The sequence below is a fragment of the Phoca vitulina genome, unplaced genomic scaffold (genome assembly GCF_004348235.1).
Source record: "Phoca vitulina isolate PV1807 unplaced genomic scaffold, GSC_HSeal_1.0 scaffold21, whole genome shotgun sequence".
In the NCBI taxonomy this organism is placed as follows: Eukaryota; Metazoa; Chordata; class Mammalia; order Carnivora; family Phocidae; genus Phoca; species Phoca vitulina.
Window position 1 is genome coordinate 13,543,451 of NW_022589724.1, and position 23,173 is coordinate 13,566,623.

At 40.8% G+C, this 23,173-nt stretch overlaps 1 protein-coding gene across 1 annotated transcript in view; it reads left to right on the plus strand.

Annotated features, from left to right (window-relative positions):
- SLC31A1 (solute carrier family 31 member 1) overlaps nt 1-23,173 on the plus strand; it is a 38,839-nt gene that overhangs the window by 1,116 nt on the left and 14,550 nt on the right. The gene's annotated exons all lie outside the window — the stretch shown is intronic.

Here is a 23,173-nt window from a genome sequence, read left to right on the forward strand (position 1 = left end):
TGAAGTGAAGTGATTGGTAGTGATTCACCTCCTAGAGAACTTTGTACTTCTTGGTACTTCCTTTGTTCTGCCTGTTAATATAGTTTGTGTGCTGGTACTAAATTGTAAGCTCCTCAAAGACAGGGACAGTTTTATTCATCTTGATGTCACCTGTGTCACAGAGCACTATGCCTTCTTGACCATAATGGATTCTTATTCTTTGTTAGACTGAGTAATGGAATTCATCCTTATTCCCATTCCTTAATTTATGCTCTTGGGATCTTTTTCACATGTGACTCAGAGAGCCTTACAGTGGCTCTTGCCTTCCAGAAAGATAAAAATGCTGTAGTAGCTGTGAACTATCAGGGTTGCTTCGTCTCTTTTGTTAGTTGAAGATGATTTTACTATTGTGTAAAGCTCTAGGGGAGGGCGCCTGGGTGGCTCAGTCGTTAAGCGTCTGCCTTCTGCTCGGGGTCATGTCGAGTCCCGCATCGGGCTTCCTGCTTGGCGGGAAGCCTGCTTCTCCCTCTCCCACTCCCCCTGCTTGTGTTCCTGCTCTCGCTCTCTCTGTCTCTGTCAAATAAATAAATAAAATCTTTAAAAATAAATAAATAAATAAAGCTCTAGGGGAGGGGGAAGGGGGGATAGAATAGCTAGAAATAGTATATGGAACTGATTTTTGTTAGTAAAGTATCTCTCTATTAAACTGAGAGACAGGGCTGTTGTCTGCTTCCTGTGTCCATTTTACAGATTAAGATGGTTAAAGCAGTGAAGGCTGACAGTGTGAAAACAGTGATGCAACTGGAATCTAAGCACTAGAACTGGAATCCTTTGCGGTAGCTCTGTTTAGAATATGAACTTGGCTACCTCTCAGGGAGAGAGAGAATGAACTGCCTAAGTGACATCACTTTTTCTAACCCCTTTCCCCAATACTGGTCATCGTCATTCCAGCACTGAAACATCTGAATAGTACCTTTTAAAAAATGCTAAAAGATCATTTGAGTGCTTATCCTGAATTCTTGAGTTGGGGATGTTTTCATCCAGTGTATTTAAGTAGCCTTTTTAGATAGGCAGGCACGTAAAATCTGGATCAGCATTTTTGGCAATTGGGACGCCACAAATATGCATGCCCAGGTCACCACTGTGGGAACACAGCTGCTAGTTCTGATCAGCAGTATGAGAAAGGGGAAGACAGTGGTGAGGCTTCCTCAGTCTTGCAGGATTTGAACTGCAGGATTAGGTACATCTAAAAAGCCACTGTCTGGGCCGCCTGGGTGGCTCAGTCGTTAAGCATCTGCATTCCGCTCAGGTCATGATCCCAGGGTCCTGGGATCGAGCCCCGCATTGGGCTCCCTGCTCAGCGGGAAGCCTGCTTCTCCCTCTCCCACTCCCCCTGCTTGTGTTCCCTCTCTTGCTGTGTCTCTCTCTGTCAAATAAATAAAACCTTAAAAAAAAAAAAAAGATAAAAAGCCACTGTCGGGGTGCCCGGGTGGTTCAGTTGGTTAAGCATCTGACTTCCATTTCAGCTCAGATCATGATCTCAGGCTCCATGCTCAGGGGGAAGTCAGCTTGAGATTCTCTCCCTCTGCCTCTGCCCCTCCCTCTACTCGTGCTGTCTCTCTCTCTCTTTCTGTCTAAAAAGTAAATAAATAAATAAATAAATAAATAAATTTTTTTTAATGGAAAAAATTTTTTAAACAAATAAGTAAAAAGGCACTGTCTTCCTGAATTAGAATATTGGAGCAGGAATCAGGAAATCTGAATTCCCATCCCAGCCCTTCTAACTCGCTCTGAGCTTAGGCCAGGCTTCCTAAACACTTTGTAAAAGGAGTGGTTTAGACCCAGTTATCTATTAAGTACTGCTGGGAATACGGAGATAAGGAAAGCACAATCCTGATCTCAAGTTTGAATTAAGCATTTTTGTTTGTTTGTTTTGCTTAAATACACAGTTTTTAAATGCATTTATAAAATATATTTTATATTTAAATAAATATAAAGATTACCCAAGATTAACCAGTAAGTGGCAATTTTAACAATTCCTTTCAAATTAGCAATTTTGGGGGCACTGGGTGGCTCAGTCGGTTAATCATCTGCCTTCGGCTCAGGTCATGATCTCAGGGTCCTGGGATCGAGCCCCCATGGGCCTCTGCTCCCAGGGAGTCTGCTTCTCCTTCGTCTCTGCCTGCCACTCCCCACCTTGTGCATGCGCGTGCGCGCTCTCTCTCTCTCTCTCTCTCTCTCTGTCAGATAAATCTTAAAAAAAAAAAATTATCAGCAATTTTGCTGTAGAGATGATAATTTTTATATACAGGTCACCCATACTAATCTGTACTAGTGAATGCATTGTAAATATTAAACTATAATTAAAAAGTTTAAAGTCATAACCGGGTTAGATGATAGGTTTGGTGATAGCAATATGAATTGAATATAGGTTTGGGGGAGTTGGTATAGTGTTCTTTCTGTTCAGTCACTGAAAACAAGAATGTCAGAACACAATTCAAGAAATATCTGAAAACCTTCTATGTGTAAGGCACTGTGCTGGGTGTTGCCTGGAATAGGAAAATGAGTACGTCATTGTTCTTGTTCTCAAAGTGCTTGTATTTGAACAGTAGGGATAGTTGAAGTATACAAATAATTATACTAGAAGACATAGCAAAGTAAGTCCCATAAGTAGAAATTAATTATTGTAGGTTTTCAAAGGAAGAAGAGATTATATCTAGTTTGAAAGAGTATGTGTGGTTAGATAATAGGCTTTGAGGATGAGTGGGATTCCAAATGGAAATGAGGAAGTATGGTTCTCCAGGTTGAGGGGGTGGCTTTGGCAAAAGCACAAAAACAGGAGAGATGGCACAAATTTCTTACAAGACCAGAGTTGCCCTCTTATTTGATGCAATTAGGGCCAATAGTTGGCCAACTAAAAAAATAAGTTAAAACAGAGAATCCTACAGATACTAGTTACACACAGACCTTAACCATTTGATCTTAACTTAAAGCATAAACATCTTTTTGCCATTCTTTAAAATAAGGCTTTTCTTGGGCTGTGGACCCCAGGAATCTGTAAACTACAGCATGAGGGCCAAAATAGCCTTTTGCCTATTTCTGTAAATAGTTTTATTGGAACACAGCCATGCTCATTTGTTGACATATTATTTATGGCTACTACTTTGATGTACAAGGTAGAGTTGAGTAGTTGTATGTATCTGTGTGACTCATTTTTATCTAGTCTTTCCAAAGCTTTCAACTTGGTTTTCATGGAAACAACTACCAGACAGTCCATGTAGTATAGTAGCTAAATTCTTAAGCTCTGGAGCCAAATTGTTTTGCCGTTTATTAGTTATATAGGTCTTGGGCACGTTGCTCAGTTTTCTCCTTTGGAAAATAGGGACAATGATAGTACCTAGTTTCTAGGGTTCTTGTGAAGATTATAGGAGTCAGTTCATGTAAAGCACTTAGAACAGCGTCTGGCAGGTAGCAAGTACTCAATATTAGCTGCTGCTGTTTTCCTCTTGTCACTTACAGTTAATTGCTTTACGTAATACTTTATTAAATTATATTCTTACATTAATAAGCACAACTGGCATAAGTTAATTTATGAATAAACCTACCTGACACTTGATTAAGGACACAACTTCCCTGAGGGAGAGAAAAAAGTGTTGATCCCATAATATTAGAGACTAGCCTAGTTAGTGTGTTATCATTTAAGTCAGGTAAGAGAATTCTCTGGGATCGTTTGCTAAGGGTATAAGACAACAGAACAGATAGGGAAGTCGTGGATTAAAATTGAAAAGGAGACGAGAGCCGTATTTGTCTAACACCTTGAAAGCCAAGGGGATAAGTTTGTACTTAGCCATGTAGGAAATGGGATTATTTATTCTAAAAGACATGACTGATATGAAAAAATTCAAGTGGTTTAGGAGTATATGACAAAAAAGTAAAAGCTTCCCGTGTAAGTATCTGCTTCATTTTTCTTTTTCTTTCTTTTTTTTTTTTTTTTTAAGTTTTATGTTTAATCTTCACACCCAGCGTGGGGCTCAAACTCACAACCCCAAGACCAAGAGTCACATTCTCCACTGACTGAGCCAGCCAGGTGCACCTTCACTTCATTTTCCTAATAGTCCTTAGAATGGGGAGTTGTTGTGAGGATTGAATGAGATAAGGCATGGTAAACACTACTTGTGAAACAGGTATTAGCCCTTAAAAACCTCGATCCAGTTTTTCTTTGGATTATAATCTCAATTTTGAATTGAGAAAAAAATAAAGGTTCTAGGCTGAATGTGAATAAAACAATTTATGCCATACTCTGTGGAGTCTCTGAACTTTGAGTCTTTACCCCTCCTACTCCCAGTTTGGCTCTGCTGTGGATTCTTCTTTGTGCCTTCCTCACCAGAAGTGCTACAAAAGAAGAGATGGCATAATTATCACTGGAAAAGCAAGTGTTTACAATGACAAGACGACTTTAACTAGTGGAAGACGTCAGATAAGTCAGTCACCAGGCATCCCCCAGATAACTCTGCCATTTAAAGTTGGCAAGCCAGGGGGCGTCTGGCTGGCTCAGCTGGTAAAGCAGCGCAGATCTTGATCTCAGGGTCGTGAGTTCGAGCCCTGTGGTGGGCTCCTTGAGCCCACTTAAAAAAAAAAAAAAAAAAGTTGGCAAGCCAGGAATGACTGGGGGGAAAGAGAGGGGAGAAGACAGGGCAGGTCGTTAATGCGGGTACTCCCACATGCAGCTTTTAGCATAATACAGCCATTTAGAAAATCAAAAGTTTTCTGTAGTTTGCTGTGAGAAGTCATCAGGAGTCTGATACTTAATACATTAAAACGAACCTTTTATGCCAAAAGAAAGCTTACAGTAGGGACTGGGAAGGAAATGCTTTTGAAGTTCCACGCTTTGAGTGGTATCATTTCAGATTTAGGTAACATCCCCAAGCAGAGGAGGGGCCCATCCTTAGGAATGCAAAGCGCTGCGGAAAAGGAAAGGGTTGAGGAGGGTCCACCCTACCTCTTCCTTTACACAAAGGCCCTAGGCTTTTGTATACAACCTGCTTTTGTAGGTTGAGAACATTATGCAGTACAGTGTCATGAGATGGATACCTGCATTACAAGGAGAAATGATTTGGAGGGAATCTATACATTGTAGAGAGCAAATCTAGCAACCAGTGAAATGTTAGAGGACCTTTTCAGCCAGGTTGAGTCTTTCTCTAAATAGGTAGTAGAGGTGTTAATGAGACTGTGCTGAGTGTTGACACAATTTTGAAGCAGTTTAGAGCACCTAGAGCTTAGTCTTTTGGTTTTCAAAATCAAAGGCAAAGGCATGCTGCTAACTATGTACCCACAGGCCCCCATTCCTCTCTCCTACCTTTTTCCTCCCTACCTTTTCGGATGACTTTTTATCAGCTCCCACACAACCCTGTGCATGATCTATATCTTAGTACATCTTATACTGTTTTTCATTATTTGTATGTATCCCTTCTCCAGACTGGGCTTCTTGAGGATAGGGGTTCATCATAGTTCCATCACTCCATAGGTACACAGTACATTTGAGTGAATGAATGAAGAGAGTGCGTTCCTCAGGGTCACAAAGATAGTAAGTTCCAAGAGCCAGATCTAGAACCCAGGGCTTCTGATTCCTAGCCCAGTAGTTTTCCACACACTGCAACCTCAATCTGAGGTATTAAACAACTATTCTCATTTTTGTGTATATTCTTTCAGTGCGTTTTCATTAAGTCATCCTTTGTTAATTAAAGGGAGGGAGGCGGGGCGCCTGGGTGGCTCAGTCACTTAAGCATCAGACTCTTGATTTCGGCTGAGGTCATGATCTCAGGGTTATGAGATCGAGCCCCATGTTGTGCCCAAGCTGGGTGGGGAATCTACTTGAGATTCTCTCTCTTTCCCTCTTCCTCTGCCCCTCCACCTGCATGTGCACACACTCTCAAATAAATAAATAAATCTTTTTTTAAAAGGGGGGAGGGAGGAGTAAAATAGCAGTTAAAATGTTTTCTAGTTTCTGCCTCACACCAAATTAATTCCCAGCATTCACAGGCAAACCAATAACATTATGATCTAGATTATTAAAATCCTGTATAATGTAACTAAAGGAGAATTTAGGGACGCCTGGCTGGCTCAGTCGGTAGAGCATGCAACGCTTGATCTCAGGGTCGTGAGTTCAAACCCTACATTGGCGTGGAGCCTATTTAAAAAAAAAAAAAGGGAAATTTTAAGCAAGGGGAACCTTTGCCTTTGATTATAACACGAAGGCAGTTAAAGCAATGCTTTGCTGATGTATGTTTATCTGATTAGCTTGTTTTCTTTAAATCAAACTGTAAGAGGCTGTATACTTTAAGTGACATGAAAGTGAGCCCTATGTGTGACTTGGACATCTCCTTTCAGAGATTAATTGTGTCATCTAATGAGTAAGCAAACCATTAGTAATTATATTTCATCCTTTCTGTACCTTAGAATTAGAAAGTATTTTGACATATTTGATCCTTACAACCCTATGATATTGACAGAGTGTAGGTATTTTTATATCCATTTTGCAGTAAAGAGACTAGTACTTGTTGGGTTTAAGTGATTTGCTTAATGTCATGTGGCTAATATATGGCACTTGTGTCTATAGCTCAGAGCCTCTCATGTCTAGTCCAGTGCTTTTTTCTACTTTCATCACACTGTCTACAAAACACTGAAATCTACAAAAATCATACTAAAGCACTCGCGGTTAGTATGTTGGAAATGTATCAAGACTACAAAAGGATCCAGTAAGAGGGTACGAAAGGGTGTATCTCGTGATTGCTGGATTTCAGAATACGGCTTAGCCAACAACAAAGGTATCCGAGAAATGGAGTATAGTAGCTGGGAGATCCACTCCCCACTGGACTTAGGCCCTTCTATCATTGCATAACTAAAAGACCTTTTCAGTTTGTTTGCTTGACATATCAAATTTGAGTTGTCCTATTCAAACTAGGCAAATAAAAGCTTTGCTAAAGGCCTTTGTGAAGAATGTAGTTGTATATTTGATCTTCTTTGTACAGAAAGGTGAGAGTGGGCAAGAGAAACAGGAACTTTTATGGTATTTGTCACTAAAACAGGATATGTAAAGCTCAGAAACACCCCCTGCTTAGCTGCTTCCCAGCAAACCATCTGGAGAAATGGGAGGTTTGGGGTAAGTGGTTAGACCACTGTTACAGAAGCCTTATATGAAAAGTAGATGTTATGGGTTCAGTTGACTAAAGAGTATGTTAGTGCCATCGTTTAATAATGTGGGCCTCAGTTTCTTCACCTGTAAAATAGGGGAGTTGTATTTGATAATGTAATTTTTTAAAGTAAGAAATATATTCACATGGTTCACAATTCAAAAGATACAAAAGGATATTTAGTGAAAAATGTTCCTTCTGCTCCTACCCACATCTGACCAGGTCCCCTCCTAGGGATCATAGTGTTACCTCTTTCTTATGCCCTGACCCCTAGAGATAGTATAGGTGTTTATAAATAATATGTATATACTTTTAACCCTATTGAATTTTTTTTTACAAATGCTAGCATACAGTACACCTGCTTTTTTTCATCTCAGAACTTGGAGATCATTCTATATAAGTATATAAAGAGTTTCCTCATTCTTATTTATGGTTGCAAAGTATTCCATTTTATGGAAATATGATAATTTATTTAATCCATGCCCAATCAGTGAATATTTATGTTGTATTTTCAATATTTTGCTATCACAGACAGTCCTGTGACAAATAACTTTGTTCATATAACATTTGACATATGTGTCAGTGTATCTTTAGGATAGATACATCTGATCTTTGAACAACATGGGTTTGAACTGTGTGAGTCCACTTATAGGTGGATTTTTTTTACAGTACAGCACTGTAAATGTATTTTCTCTTCTTCATGGTCTTCTTAATAACATTTTATTTTCTCTAGCTTACTTTTTTTTAAGAGTTTATTTATTTATTTTTGAGAGAGAGAGCGAGCACAAGCACCAGCAGGGGGAGGGGTAGAGGGAGAAGCAGGCTCCCCACTGAGCAGGGAGCCCAATGCAGGACTCGATCCCAGGACCCTGAGATCATGCCCTGAGCCAAAGGTGGATGCTTAACCGACTGAGCCACCCAGGCGTCCCTCTAGCTTACTTTATTGTAAGGATATAGCATATAATACATATAAGATACAAAGCACGTTAATTGACTATGTCATCAGCAAGGTTTCCGGTCAACAGTAGGCTTAATAGTAGTTAAGTTTTGGGGAGTCAAAAGTTCTACGCAGATTTTTGACTGCTTGGAGGTCGGTTCCCCAACCCCCGTGTTGTTCAAGGGTCAGCTGTATTTAGAGGTGGAATTACTGGCTCAAAGGGTATGTACATCAGACGGATAATTAAACACTTTTCTAGTTCTGGTATTCTATGAGATTTTAATTGTGAATGAACAGCAAAAGAGATGAGAAGGTATCATTTTCTTGAAACATCTTAATTTTTTAAATTTATTAGAGAGAGTGTGGGAGAGGCAGAGGGAGAAGGAGAGAGAGAATCTCAAGGAGACTCCCCACTGAGTGCAGAGCCCGACATAGGGCTCGACCCCATGACCCTGAGATCATAACCTGAGCCAAAATCAAGAGTAAGACACTTAACCAACTGAGCCACCCGGGCACCCCTGAAACATCTTCATTTTTATCTCTTGTTATTCGGAAACTACATCTTAAGTGAGGGCCAAGTATAGGCAACCTCACCAAAATGCTGTTGAATTGCAAATTTGACAAGTCACCTACTACGTCACTATCCTGTAGATGTTTCTAGTGCTGTTCAGTGTGTATTACTCAGGAGTTAATTTGTAAGGTGAATGTTATAAACTCAGGACAAAATGGGACTGGCTCCTAACTACTTTTACCAGTACTTACCACATAGAGGATTCAGTCCATCCATGTAGGGAATAAAAGTGGAAAAATCAAGAAAGAGAGCATAACTGAGATGTCTGTTTGTGTGTGTCTTTCACTGGCTTCCCAGGTTTTTGATGATTGTGGAATGTGATGATTTTGTGAAATGAGTGGTACCACAACAATCAGATGTCTTTCTGAGGAGCTAGGGACCACAAAGCAGATCAGAATTCTGTCATCCCCTCGTACCTCTTGACCAGACCTACTAACCTTCCTTCCTTCCATTTCTCACCTCCATCATTCTCTCTCTAGGTGCCTTAAGCCATTTGTGAAATTTGTTCTGTAAATAGCTTTCAATCAGAGCCTCTATCCTCTTCATCTCTAAATTTCCTCTAGCCCCTGGGGTAGAGGGTATTTAATAAATACTCGTTGAATTGAGATTGGGTAGATGTCAGAGTGATCTGGCTTCTATTTGGCTACCGTCTCAAGGTGCCATATCTTTCCTTTTCCCGGTATAGTGTGAACACCTTCCAACCCACTCCTCTGCACACCTAATACAATGCAGGAAGGGACAAAAGGCCAAGTAAACTGCCTTGAAGAAGGGTGTATGTGTGTGTGTGGGGGGGGTGTGTGTGTGTTTAAGTAAGTGTACACACACATTCCTTTTGGCTCCCACTGCCATTCTTTGTGCTGCAGTTAAAAATTTGGACCTCACTTAGCTACATGCTAGTGGTGGCTGTGGAGTTAGACATACTCAGTAGGAATAACCCAGGAATATTCAGCTCAAAATAAACATGTATCTTTTTATTCCTGCAAATCTCATGTATATGAAATCATAAAGATAAAAGGGAAAACTAGATGAATACAAACTCTGGCTTATAAATAAAGTTGTACATTTAGAAGAGACCATTGGATTAGTGTTGACTTTTCTAATTTTAGAATAAAGAAACTTGTCTATAGGCCATGCTTTAAGCACTTAGACACTCTGTGGGATAGGAGATTGCTTGGCTCCCTTGTGCACTATAACTCCTAAAGTTACACAGATAAGAGGATGACAGGGCCTCACATGCAGCTTAATCAGGTAGGTCCCATCTTTTCAAATATGAACTTTAATGCCAGGCTCCCAAGGAAAATTACTTTTGGATAGCTTAAGGTAGATGCTTCACTAGGCTTCTTTCTGCCTGTTATTTGGACAACTTGTAAAAGGGCCATAAGCTTTCTAGCAACTAACCATGAAGAGAGTTTCCTTTATTATGGTTTCAGAAATACCACAGGGTGTATGGTGTTATGTTATAGCTTAGAATTAAGGGGCAGAATTAATACCCCTTCCCTACTCTTAATAAACGAGGATGTAGAAAAGATGGGATAGGCAAAAGCATAATGTATCATATTTCCATTTCAAGATGGTGGGTTTTTTTTTTTTTAAGATTTTATTTATTTGAGAGAGAGAGAGCGCATGCATGCGTGAGTTGGGAGAGAAGGACAGAGGGAGAGGGAGAAGCAGACTCCCAGCCCACCAGGGAGCTGGACTCAGGGCTCCATCCCAAGACCCTGGGCTCATGTCCTGAGCTGAAGGCAGACGCTTAACCAATTGAGCCACCCAGGTGCCCCTCAAGATGGTGTTTTGAGCAAATCCCTTTTCCTTTCCAAAATCCTAGTAAAATGACTATAGAAATCTAAACATTTTTTAAGTGTGATATTGTGATTTATAATAAATATATATTTGGTCTGCATCCTGTTTCTGGTAGAACTCCTAAAACCTTTGAGATTTCCTAATTGATGTGAGCTATAAAGGTGTCTTTTGTTATGTTATAATGAGGTGACTTTTTTTTTTAGCAGTTGTTAATTTAGTTGGAAATCAAGAACAGAAACCTGAGTCAATTAACCTTCTAAGTAAAGTTTATATTCTTAAAAAATGTATAAGACACTCAAGGGAAATGCAAACACAAACTGGATGCTTGAAGATATTAAGGAATTATTGTTAATTTTTCAGGTGAGTTAATGGTATTGTATTTTGTTTTGTTTCTTCTAAAGTCCCCTTCTTTTAGAGATACAGACATGCATACAAATAAAATGTTTTAATATCTGAAATTTGCATTAAAATTAGGCAGGCCATGGGAATGAATGGGGTATAGACAAGACAAGGCTGGCTTTGAGTTGATAATTGTAGAAGTTGAGCAATAAGTACATTCGGTCTACTTTTGTATATATTTGAAAAAAAATTTTTTTTTTTATTATTTTTTTTAAAGATTTTTTTTTTATTTATTTGACAGAGAGAGACACAGCGAGAGAGGGAACACAAGCAGGGGAAGTGGGAGAGGAGAAGCAGGCTTCCCGCCGAGCAGGGAGCCCGATGCGGGGCTCGATCCCAGGACCCTGGGACCATGACCTGAGCCGAAGGCAGACGCTTAACGACTGAGCCACCCAGGCGCCCCTTGAAAATTTTTATAATAAATTATGTTTTCTTCAATTGTGAAATCAAACACTAAATATGCCTGGGGCCTCAATGATCCACCATATTCTATATTATAGTCTCTCCACCTTCATATCCTAGCCAGTGAGCCTGCCTGCCCTTTCCTCCATGGCCTCTATCCAACTATAATAAGGTGCTTTTAGAAAGCCCTGACGTCCTCTAAGGTTGGTTGCCAGTAAAGCCAACCAATGTGAATTGGAACTTTCAGTCCCCAGCCTCCCAGGAGGAGAATGGGGCTGAAGATTGAGTTCAGTCACCAATGGCCAATAATTTAATCAATTGTGCCTATGTAATGGAACCTCCATTAAAAAAAAAAAAAAAAAGAGAGCTTTCAGCTTGGGGAACCAGAACACTTCTGTGTACCACTGTGCCAAGTCCCAAACACCAGGACAGAAACTCCTTTGTTCAGGACCTTGCCCTCTCTTCATCAGGCTATTAATTCATACTGTTTAATATACTTTGTAATAAATCAGTAATCTATTGAGTAAGTGGGTTTCCTTAGTTGTGTGAGCTGCTCTAACAAATTGCTTGAACCCAAAGAGAAGGGGTTGTGGAGACTTCTGATTTTATATCCAGTCAGAAGTGCAGGTAATAACCTGAGTCTGTAATTAGCAGCTGAAGTGGAGGGCAGCCTTCTAGGACTCAGCCCTTAACCTGTGGACTCTGCCGCTGTCTCTGGATAGTGTCAGAATTCAGTTGAACTGTACGACACCAAGCTGGTCTTGGAGAATTTCTTGGTGCTGGGGAAACCACCCATAAAATGCAATTTTTATAATTAGAAGACAGGGAGAGAGAAGCCTGAAACTTCTGAGACATCTCAAAGAATATGGATGCAGATTGGAATCCAATTAAAGCAAATTACTGACCACCCGATTCAACATAGGTGAAGGACGTCCCTGTGGGTGAAGTTAAGTGGCTGGGATTCGCTAGCTCACCCCAAACACTCCCAAAATGAGAACAGCAAAGGTTAGAAAGAAAGGTTAGCTATGGAGCAGGCAGTGAAAGACAAATCAAAGACAGAGAACTGAAGTTTAGAGAGAACAGTAGATGAAGAAGTAACAATGCACTACAGCATTCCAGGGTCACTGTATTTGCGTACACCATCATGAGATTGGTGCTATAGGCAGCCCTAGCTTTCAGGAAACTAACTTGCCCTCTTAGCTACTATGCTATCACCTTAGTGAGCTCCTCATAACAGTCCTGAAAACAATCCTATGAGGTAGCTACTTTTATTACTCTGATTTTTAGAGCTGAGGCACAGAGATAAATTAAGTAATTTGCCCAAGGGCCTACAACCAGTAGGTACAGTTTTACCAGTTAGAGAATGAATATACTGCCTGGCGTACTTGGAGAGCCGCCATAAAAAAGAAAGAGAAAATACCTTTTCTGCCCACAGCTTCCTACTTGTGGCTCTTTGTTTGCTTTTGGTGGATTGTTCAGGATCTCAGACAGACCTTCCGATCTCAGAAATGCAGGAGTTAATGGTTAGGGACAGACCCTGGGAGCAAATCCACTTTCATTAATCATGTTGGGAAATATATCCAACAATTTCTTCATACAGTAGTTTGGTTTTTTTGTTCATGCATTTCCTATTTGAGGTCTGTTTTCCTGGTAGTTCAGTTACTGTAGTTCATAACTAGTCTAGAAAAGTAAGACTACAGGAGATGTATACATTCCCCTTCATCTGGAACTCAGAGATTTTATTTACATAGTAGGTAAAAAACAAAACAAAACAAAACAAAAAAAGACCCTCAGATCCCAAAGATGAGCTGTTTGGTATTAAATTCAGTGTCAGCCCAGAAGGTTCTTTGATTATCAGGTGATAAATTTTAAGTGAGGCTAGGTTAGCTCTCTGCCCTTTTGGAATATCACAATAAACAAATGCTTTATTTTAGTTCCTGGCTGAATCTTGACTTTTTTCTTTTTTTTTAAGCTCTCACTTGTTAAACATCGAATCCTTAGATTCTGTGTACTGTATATCTATGTTGTACATCTCTATAATTCAGAACTATGGTCTCAAAGTTTAGAGTGTGTAAGAATTGCCTATATAGCTTGATAAATAGCTAGATTCTGAGGCCCCTTCCCTGCAAGGAGATTCACTGGTCTGGAGTGGGGTCTGTAATTTTCATTTTTCACCAAACATCTCAAGTGATTCTGATTCAGGCAGTCCTGGGACCACACTTTAAGAAATCCTTGAACTAGGAAGTAATTAACATTTATTATTTACTATGTATGTTATTAACGTATCAGTCACTTTCATATGTATTTTTACATTTTGATGTTCAGAATATTGGGAGATTTTGTTTCCTAGTTTTATATGGATGTATTATCCCACAAAGTTTTAGTAATTTGTTCTGAGCTTCAAAGATGACATAGCCTTATGACAGCAGTCTGACTCCCAGACCAGGAGGGCTCTTGCTCTCACTGTTTCTGCTTCAGCAAGGTATCTCTCAGAAGAGATGATTAAGATTGGTGGTTTGGAGGGCTACCTGGCTGGCTCAGTCAGAAGAGCATCTGACGCTTGGTCTTGGGGTTATGAGTTCAAGCCCCATATTGGGTGTAGAGGTTACTTAAATAAAACTTAAAAGAAAAAAAAAAGATTGGTGAATTGGAAAATGTGACAGAGCGATATGAACAGTATGCTCTGCAATGTGTTTGATAAAGCCACTGAGATGTTAGAATGTCTAAAGCATATCAGTTAATATTCACAGCATATCTAGAAAAGATAGGTATGCATTGTTTCTCATGAAAAATATCATGTACACCTAAAGATGAGTTATTTTCTTTACCAAGGAAACTGTGACCATAAAGATTAAATTACCTGATGTAATGGAGAAACCGGGGCTCGAAACCAAAATTTCCTCACTTTACTCTTTAACATTCTTTCAAATCGTAATCACAGTAAGGGCTAAGGGCGGCTGCAACCCATATGCTGCCAGAGAATTATCCGAAGGACTGTGGAGTCAATGGTTAGGAATGATGGCTCCTAGTGACAACATTGAGCATTTGAAAGTTTGCACAGAGGCATAATAATCAGAGGTGACCTGGTATCTCAAAGGAGTAGAATAAATGATGACATTTTAAGAAGTCTGAAAATATATAGTAGAATGGCATTTTGGGATTTTGTGAATTTGAACAGATTGCTAAATGTGGCCTGGAGCTCGGGCCGCATGGAGTGTTTTCTCACCTTACTTAGAGCCATGTAGAGGTCGAGCAGTCAAGAATACTGCAGGTAGGGGCGCTTGGGTGGCTTAGTCGGTTAGGCGGCTGCCTTTGGCTCAGGTCATGATCCCGGCGTCCTGGGATCGAGCCCTGCATTGGGCTCCGTGCTCAGCAGGGAGCCTGCTTCTCCCGCTACCTCTGCCTGCCTGTCTGCCTACTTGTGATCTCTCTCTCTCTGTCAAATAAATAAATTAAATCTTAAAAATATATATATATAATAAAAGAAGGTAACCATTTTAGCCCAAATTGTATGCCACAGCACAGTAGAAAGCATCGGAAGACACACCTGCTCTGCAGGTAGGTAATAGCTAGACTTAGTTCCTCCTGGACAGCTTAGTGGGCAAGGACTTCAAGACTTGGCAGGGCCCTTGGATAACTGGACATCAGTTTACCCCGAAAGTAGGGAATAGCCACGTGTGCCTCCCCATAGAAATAGGTCCACATTTCTTTCTAAGCCACTCTCCATTTCTTTATCTCAGCTTTCCTGGATTGCACCCAGAAAGCAAAATATCTGACTTTGTGCTAAGAGACAGGGACACAAGATAGTTCGATGAAAGTACCATGATACAAGTAATAGAAAGATCACTAGACTTGAGGTCAGAATCTGGATTCTAATTGCAGACTGCCACTAGGCTAACTGCCACATGACCTTAGCTTGTCTGTTAACCTTGTATACCTCAATTTTCCGTCTGTAAAATGAGTACCCATTCCCATCTTTAACCCAGGCCCATCTTTCAAGTGCCATCAAGTTTGGAAACACACTACATTGTTGTAGCTCAGCAGAAAATAGCCTGAGAACATGCCACAAAAGTGAATGGGGTAATTACTGGGTCCAGACTTAGACTCACAAATATTGAATGCCTGAAAAGTATATTAGACTGCACTTAGCCTTAACTTAAGGCTTACGATGCATTCTATAAACAAGATGTGAGTAGTTTTCTTCAGCCTCATTATTGAGCACTCACAGAGCATAATAATAACTCACTGATGCCAGAGGGGAGGTGGGTGGGAGGATGGGTTAAGTGGGTGATGGGGATTAAGAAGGGCCCTTGCTGTGAGGAGCACCGGTGTCCTGTGTGGGTGTTGAGTTGCTGAATTGTGCATCTGAACTGGTATTACACAATATGTTAACTGAGTGGGATATAAATTAAAATTTTTAAATAATAATAATTATAACTCAGTGAGGGGCGCCTGGGTGGCTCAGTTGGTTAAGCAGCTGCCTTCGGGTCAGTTCATGATCCCAGGACCCTGGGATCAAGTCCCACATCGGGCTCCCTGCTCAGCAGGGAGTGTGCTTCTCCCTCTGCCTACCCTCCCCCCTGCTCATTATTGTGCTCTCTCTCTCTCTCAAATAAATAAATAAACTCTTTAAATGATAACTCACTGAGTAATAATGCTTTTACATATGTTATATGGTCTTTTTTTCCCTCAGTATTTCTTCCCATTCATTATTTCATTTGAATCATATAACGACCGTGAAGGAGAGTAAGACTGATGTTATCTCTCTGTTTCCCTGAGTTTTAGATAAGACACTGAAACTCAAAGATCAAAAGTAGTTCTCAAAGAGGTAGGGTGATTTTTGCCATCCAGGGGACTTTTGGCAATGTCTGGAGACATTTTTAATTGTCACAACTGGGATGGTGCTACTGGCATTTGGCGGGTAAAGGCTACGGGTATTGTTAAATACACTACAGTGGACAGGACAGCTCATACAACAACGAATTATTCAGCTTCAAATGGCAGTAATGCCAAAATTGAGAAACTCTGAGATAGGTGTTTTATCCACAAGAACACAAAGCGAAAGAGTTGGATGAACCAGAATCCAGATCTTAGACTCAGTCTAATGTGTTCTCCACTGTCCTCAAAACACTTGAGAATAAAGACTAGAGTCACATAAATTCTGGATTTTGTTGCTACTGTTTTGAGGAGGTACAAGTGAGAAGTGGGGTTTGTTTATATCACTGTGGAAGGTTTCCAGAGTACAGATTGCGTAATCCAGTAAAAATCTAAGCACTTGCCGTGTGTCTCACAGTCTGCTGTTCTTGTCCTTCAGGGAGCTTAGTCTACCTTTATCATATTTTTCTATTTATTGAGTAAATACCAAATTTGAATCATTTATCCAGATACTTTTGAAATCTGGACACAGCCCCTTTAGCAGTCTCTATACACAGTTACCTACTGATAACCTAAAGACCCATAGAATTTTTATAGGAAATGTCACCAGGACACTCAGCTGGAAATTAGCAGAGCCAGGATTTGAATACCATCTGCCTCCAAACTCATGCTCTTAGCAGTATTCTGTAAGCTTAACTCTCACCTACAAAGGGTGCCATGGGATTTGAAAAGCTCTTACAATCCAGGATAGTTCTTGTAGAATATTCTTCAGTTTTGCCCCTCAAACCATTTTATAACCCAGAAATTAGAAGGTTCTTTTCCTTCTAAAGTTTTAACAGATATCTTTATGGTTTCTGGCAAATTAAAGGACTATAGCCCATGGTTCCATAAGGATTTTTTTTTTCTGTGAATGCCTCACAGAAGAACTTGAGCAGAAGAGCAAATAAAGGCCACTCTATATAGCAACAAAAGTACTTATTAAAAGATAAATCTGATCATATCACTTCCCTGCTTCTTACCCTTAAATAGCTGCCAGTTGCCCTTAGAATAAAATTTAGTCTCCTTAAAATGACTCAGTGTGTTCTATTCATACTGACCTTGAATGCCCTTGGTTCTTTTCTTGCCTAGGGATGCTGTTCCCTTACCTTTCTACCCAACTCCAATAATTCATCAGTCTGTTTGAAGTTACCTCCTAAGGGGCACCTGGGTGGCTCAGTCATTAAGCGTCTGCCTTTGTCTTGGGTCATGATCTCAGGGTCCTGGGATCGAGCCCTCCATCGGGCTCCTTGCGCAACGGGAAGCCTGCTTCTCCCTCTCCCACTCCCCCTACTTGTGTTCCCTCTCTCGCTGTGTCTCTCTCTCTGTCAAATAAATAAATAAAAATCTTAAAAAAAAAAAAAAAGAAATTACCTCCTTAGAGTGCTTCTTTCTTCTTCCTCCCCCCCAATCTAAATTAGTTATTTCTCTGTTATTCTCTGCCACCGTACCATGTTTACTTCCTTCATACCACTTATCACGATTGGTAGTTGTATATACTTACACTATTTATTTGTTTACATGCTTAATGAGGGCTTCCTCTTCTTAGAATAAGCCCCACAAAGGCAAGAATCTTGCCTTTTTGTACCTGGCTCCTTGCAGGTAGATATTGAAACCTATGGATTTTGTAAGAATTAAATACTTTTCGGTTACCTGGTGGCACAGTCAGTTAAGCGTCTGCCTTCAGCTCAGGTCATGATCTCAGGGTCCTGGGATTGAGTCCCACATTGGGCTCCTTGCTCAGCAGGGAGTCTGCTTCTCCCTCTCCCTCTGCCCCTCCGCCTGCTTGTACGCTCTCTCTCTCAAATAAATAAATAAAATCTTTAAAAGCAATAATAATAATAAAAAATTTAAAAAAGAATTAAATACTTTTCTAATGAATAAATGCTTATTGAATGTTCTTCCAGATGTAGTAAGGAGGTAGAAATTAGAATGTAAAAATGGTATTTTTTATCTTGTATTTTAAGAACTGTAAGTCAAATTTTCCATAAGAAAAGATTGCCGGGGAAATTCAGAAAAGACATTTCTTCTGTCAAGAATCCAAGGAAAACCTAATGGAAGAGATGGCATATTAAATAAACCTTAAAGAGGGGCGCCTGGGTGGCCCAGATGGTTAAGCGTCTGCCTTCGGCTCAGGTCATGATCCCAGGGTCCTGGGATTGAGCCCCACATCAGGCTCCTGGCTCAGCGGGGAGCCTGCTTCTCCCTCTCCCTCTCCCTCTGCCTCTGCCTCTCCCCCTCCTCATGCCCTCTCTCTCTCTCTCTGTATCTCTGTCTCAGATGAATAAATAAAATCTTTAAAAAAAAAATAAGCCTTAAAGAATGAGCTAGATTGTAAACTCAAAAGAGCAAGGGCCATGTTTTAACTTCACTCTATTTCTGACACATTTTAAGTGCATGATAAATGTTGACTAAATAATGGGAGAACTTGCACATGCTCGGGAAATGGGGGAAAGTGGGGGGACGCATTACAGGGAATGACACAAGCCAAAAAGGCATACAGGTGTCAAAGTGCTCAATTTATTCAGGAAAAATGAGTAGGTCAGTTTCAATGGGATACTTGCAAAAAGGATTAGTTTGAAATAGGCCGGAAGGTAAGTCAGTAACAGATAGACATAAATGCCAGATAGGATAAAGTAAGCATAACTGATACAAAAAGTTGGATATAAAGATACTCAGGTTTCATGGAGCGCCTGGGTGGCTCAGTCGTTTAAGTGTCTGCCTTTGGCTCAGGTCATGATCCCAGGATCCTGGGGCCCTGGGTCAGGCTCCCTGCTCAGCAGGGAGTCTGCTTCTCCCACTCCCTCTGGCCCCTGCTCATGCTCTCTCTCTCTCACTTTCTCAAATAAATAAATAAAATCCTTTAAAAAAAAGATACTTAGGTTTCTTGGGGCGCCTGGGTAGCTTAGTCGGTTGAGTGTTTGACTCTTGGTTTCAGCTCAGATCATCATCTCATGGGCATGGGATCGAGCCCTGCATCAGGCTCCATGCTCTGTGGGGAGTCTGCTTGAAGATTCTCTCCCTCTACTCCTCCCCCAACTCGCTCGTTCACTCTCTAAAATAGGTAAATAAATCTTTTTTTTTTTTTAAAGATAACTTAGGTTTCTCTTTGCAGACAGTTGTTAGTTCAGGGGAGTAGAGCCTAAAATGCAAATTACAGCTTCAGGAATGTATGTAAATAGTACCTGGAGTACAAATACTGGTTTAGCTTTGAGCACTGGTTCCATTATCAACATCATCACCATCAAATAGGAAGATTCAGATTCCTGCAGAACATCTTCTGTACTTGGCTTGTCTGGAAAGAGAGTGTTTGCTTTCTTATATTTCTAGAAGAAAGCAACACACTAGCCTGACAAATCCCTGGGCATGTTCAAACAATTATTACAGAATTTGTATATCACTGAAGAGCTCCATGCAGTGCGTTCTGAGGTCTTTCCAATTCTTAGTGAGATTTCTATGACCCACCAATTAAGGGACAGTGCACTCAGGTTTCCATTTCAGGTGGTCTGCATATAGTTGAAGAAATGGCTCATGCATCTCTTTCCAGGCCTAATTGTGTTTCTCTTACCTTTTCTCAATACCATTCTATCAATGTGATGACCGAAATAGGCCCCAAATGAAAAGATCATAACAACATTTCAGGGTATTTTGTGAGACCTAATCCAAGCTGGGGTTATTGGGAAAGGCACAGTGTGCTCTGAATGTTCGGAGGGCTTAGCAGGAGACCTCGGAAGATAAAGGGTTTGTTGCATCAGAGATGGTAAGGATGGGCATTCCAGCCTGAAGAAACAATGTGAGCAAAGATACCAGACAGAAAAGCGTGGGGTTTGTCCAGTTCAAGTTTTGGCTATTGGACTCGTTTGACTGGAACTCCAAGTATGTGCAGGCAGGAAGGTAGGTTGAGGCCTTTATTTTAGAGATCTGTGATCTCAGAACGAGGAAGTTAATAGACAAGGGAGAGGTTGGTAAGCAGTGGTATTTTTTGAGCAGATAAGTAGAGCCATGTCTTCGGTAGGTTAATTTGTCTTAGGTGTATCACATGGGATAAATGGGGTAGAGGATACTGTTAGGAAAACCCATGTTTGTAGGGACGCCTGGATGGCTCAGTGGGTTAAGCGTCCGCCTTCAGCTCAGGTCATGATCCCAGCGTCCTGGGATCAAGTCCCGCATCAGGCTCCTTGCTCAGTGGGGAACCTGCTTCTCCCTCTGCCTGTCTCTCCCCCTGCTTGTGCTCTCTCTCTCTCTCTCACAAATAAATAGGTGAAATCTTTAGGGGGGAAAAAAAAAAGGAAAACCCATGGGGCGTCTGGGTGGCTCAGTTGGTTAAGCGACTGCCTTTGGCTCAGGTCATGATCCCGGAGTCCTGGGATCGAGTCCCACATCAGGCTCCCGGCTCAGTGGGAAGTCTGCTTCTCCCTCTGACCCTCTCCCCTCTCATGCTGTTTCTCTCTCTCTCTCTCTCAAATAAATAAATAAAATCTTAAAAAAAAAAAAAAGGAAAACCCATGTTTGTACTAGAATTGCTGATGGCAAAAACCAGAGGCGAACTGGGTGAACTTCTCATATACTTGGGATTAGGAAAAGTGATCAAAACCGTGACCTTTAATGGACACGAAACTGTGACGTTGGGTAAATAGCAAGGCAAGTTTAACAGAGAATACGTACTGGGTGGGGAGTGAGGATAGGTAAGTTCTAGCGAAGGTACCTCCACAGCTTTCTAGAATAACACTGGACAGATTGCTTAAGCTCCCTGTGCCTCTGGTTCTGAGAAGAGAGATTGTGGAGATAAAATAAGATAACAGAGTTGGGGGGTGCCTGGATGGCTCAGTCTGTTACGCGTCTACCTTTAGCTCAGGTCATAATCCCAGAGTCCTTCATGATCCCAGGGTCCTGGGATCGAGTCCCACATCGGGCTCCCTGCTCAGCAGGGAGCCTGCTTCTCCCTCTCCCTCTGCCACTCCCCCTGCTTGTGCTCTCTCTGTCAAATAAATAAAAATCTTACAAAAAAAAAAAAGATAACAGAGCTGGGTTTATAGAAAGGAAGCGCCATTGCTTCGTCCCCCATCATTTGTTCAGGTCCCACACAGTTATTCATTGGGTAGATGTGCAGAGTAAAATTATTTTCATGTTGGGCTTATCTTAGTTTGGTCTATTTTCTCTACTGTCCCTTTCTAGAAAGTGGCACTTAACCAGGTTCAGTGCCCTAGAGACTTGATTCATATAAAGGATCTAGATTTGGCATTTCAGGTCACTTGAGGGTCAACAGTGTATTCCTTTCTTCCATATTTTTTTCCTTTCGTCCATTTTTAAAACAGGTGTGTTTTGTTTACAATCTCTTCACACTCATCACCAAACAAATATTTCATAAAAGTATTTATGAAGGCAAATGAGGCCAGAACATGTAAATGTTAGATTCTCCCAAGCACTTTGTGGTTTCATACTCTAGGCTTCCATGAAATGAATAAGTAGAACTAGATGAATTTGTAATTCCCTTCCAAGTCTTAAAAAGTTCAACTTGTCTATGTTATCTATATCAACTGCATTTTGCTACTTCTAATATAGAGCTATTGAATAATTTCTAAGCATATCCATCAAATATTATTATATAGCATTTCAGACTCACTAAGGTGGCAGAGAGAAAATTGAGGTTTGTCCAGTGTCTCATTAACAGATTAAGGAATTGATTTGTCTGTCTTATGTCTATGCAGAGAAAAACAATTCATTTCAGCAAGCATTTACTATTGTGTGCAGGATGTTAGAAAATGCAGGTGATTCATGGATAAGTAAGACAGGGTCAGGACGTGTGGGGGGCTCAAATGGTTAAGCATCTGCCTTCAGCTCAGGTCATGATCTCAGGATCCTGGGATCAAGCCCCACCTCGGTCTCCCTGCTCAATGGGGAGTCTGCTTCTCCCTCTCCCTCTGCCTCTCCCCTCCGCTGTGCTCTTGCTTGCTCTCTCTCAAATGAATAAATAACATCTTAAAACTTAGAACTTACAATCCAGTAGTAAGGATAAGGATAGAGAAGCATTCTATTCTCCTGGAACCTGACCTAAAAAAATGTAGAATTAAGTTTTAGCTCTGGGTGAAACTTGACTAATCATATAATTCAGTGTTTATACAGTTAAGGAAAATGAAGCTATAAAATATAAAATTACTTGCCCAATATAGCATTTATCACCTGTATCCCTTTCACGTTTAAACTTGTTCTCTTTCCTTTATATTTTGTTGCTTACATGGTAATAGCATTGTCCATTCATGTTTGCCCAGAGGCATAAGTGATCTAGAGATTAGACAATGGCAGTTTAAAAATGAAGTTTGTTGGGGCACCTGGGTGGCTTAGTTGGTGAAGCATCTGCCTTCGGCTCAGGTCATGATCCCAGGGTCCTGGGATTGAGCCCTGCATCGGGCTCTCTGCTCAGCAGGGGAGTCTGCTTCTCCCTCTCCCTCTGCCGGCAGCTCCCCCTGCTTGTGCGCTCTCTCTCTCTCTCTCTCTCTCTCTCTCTGTTAAATAAATAAATAAATAATATTTTTAAAAAATTAAAATTAAGTTTGTCTTTAGCATGCTCTCTCTTGAAAATGATAGGCCTCCCTGCCTGGATAATTCTCCATGTAATGGGTTCCTCCAGGACCTGTCTTGCCCCATCGGCTTCTTATCTACCTTGCTCAGTCTGAGCAGCTTAATGAGGTGGACTGGACACGTGGAAAGATGAAATATATGATAGGGGTGACCTTGAACCCGTATCTGGAAACAAAGTGCTTGTCTTAATCTGATTAGAATCAAATTACAAGTTTGCTGTCTGTCTTTTCTGTGGATAGTTAGAATGAACTCAGGGCAGCTCCTGAGTTACCATCCTTTCTTACTAACGCAGATATTCTTAGTCAGGAACTTCTCAGTGAAAGAACTACTCACTAATTCATAGCTGCTCTTTTATTTTTCTAAAAACTTGTCAGTCCATGCCACATTTCTTGTTTGCCTAGATCA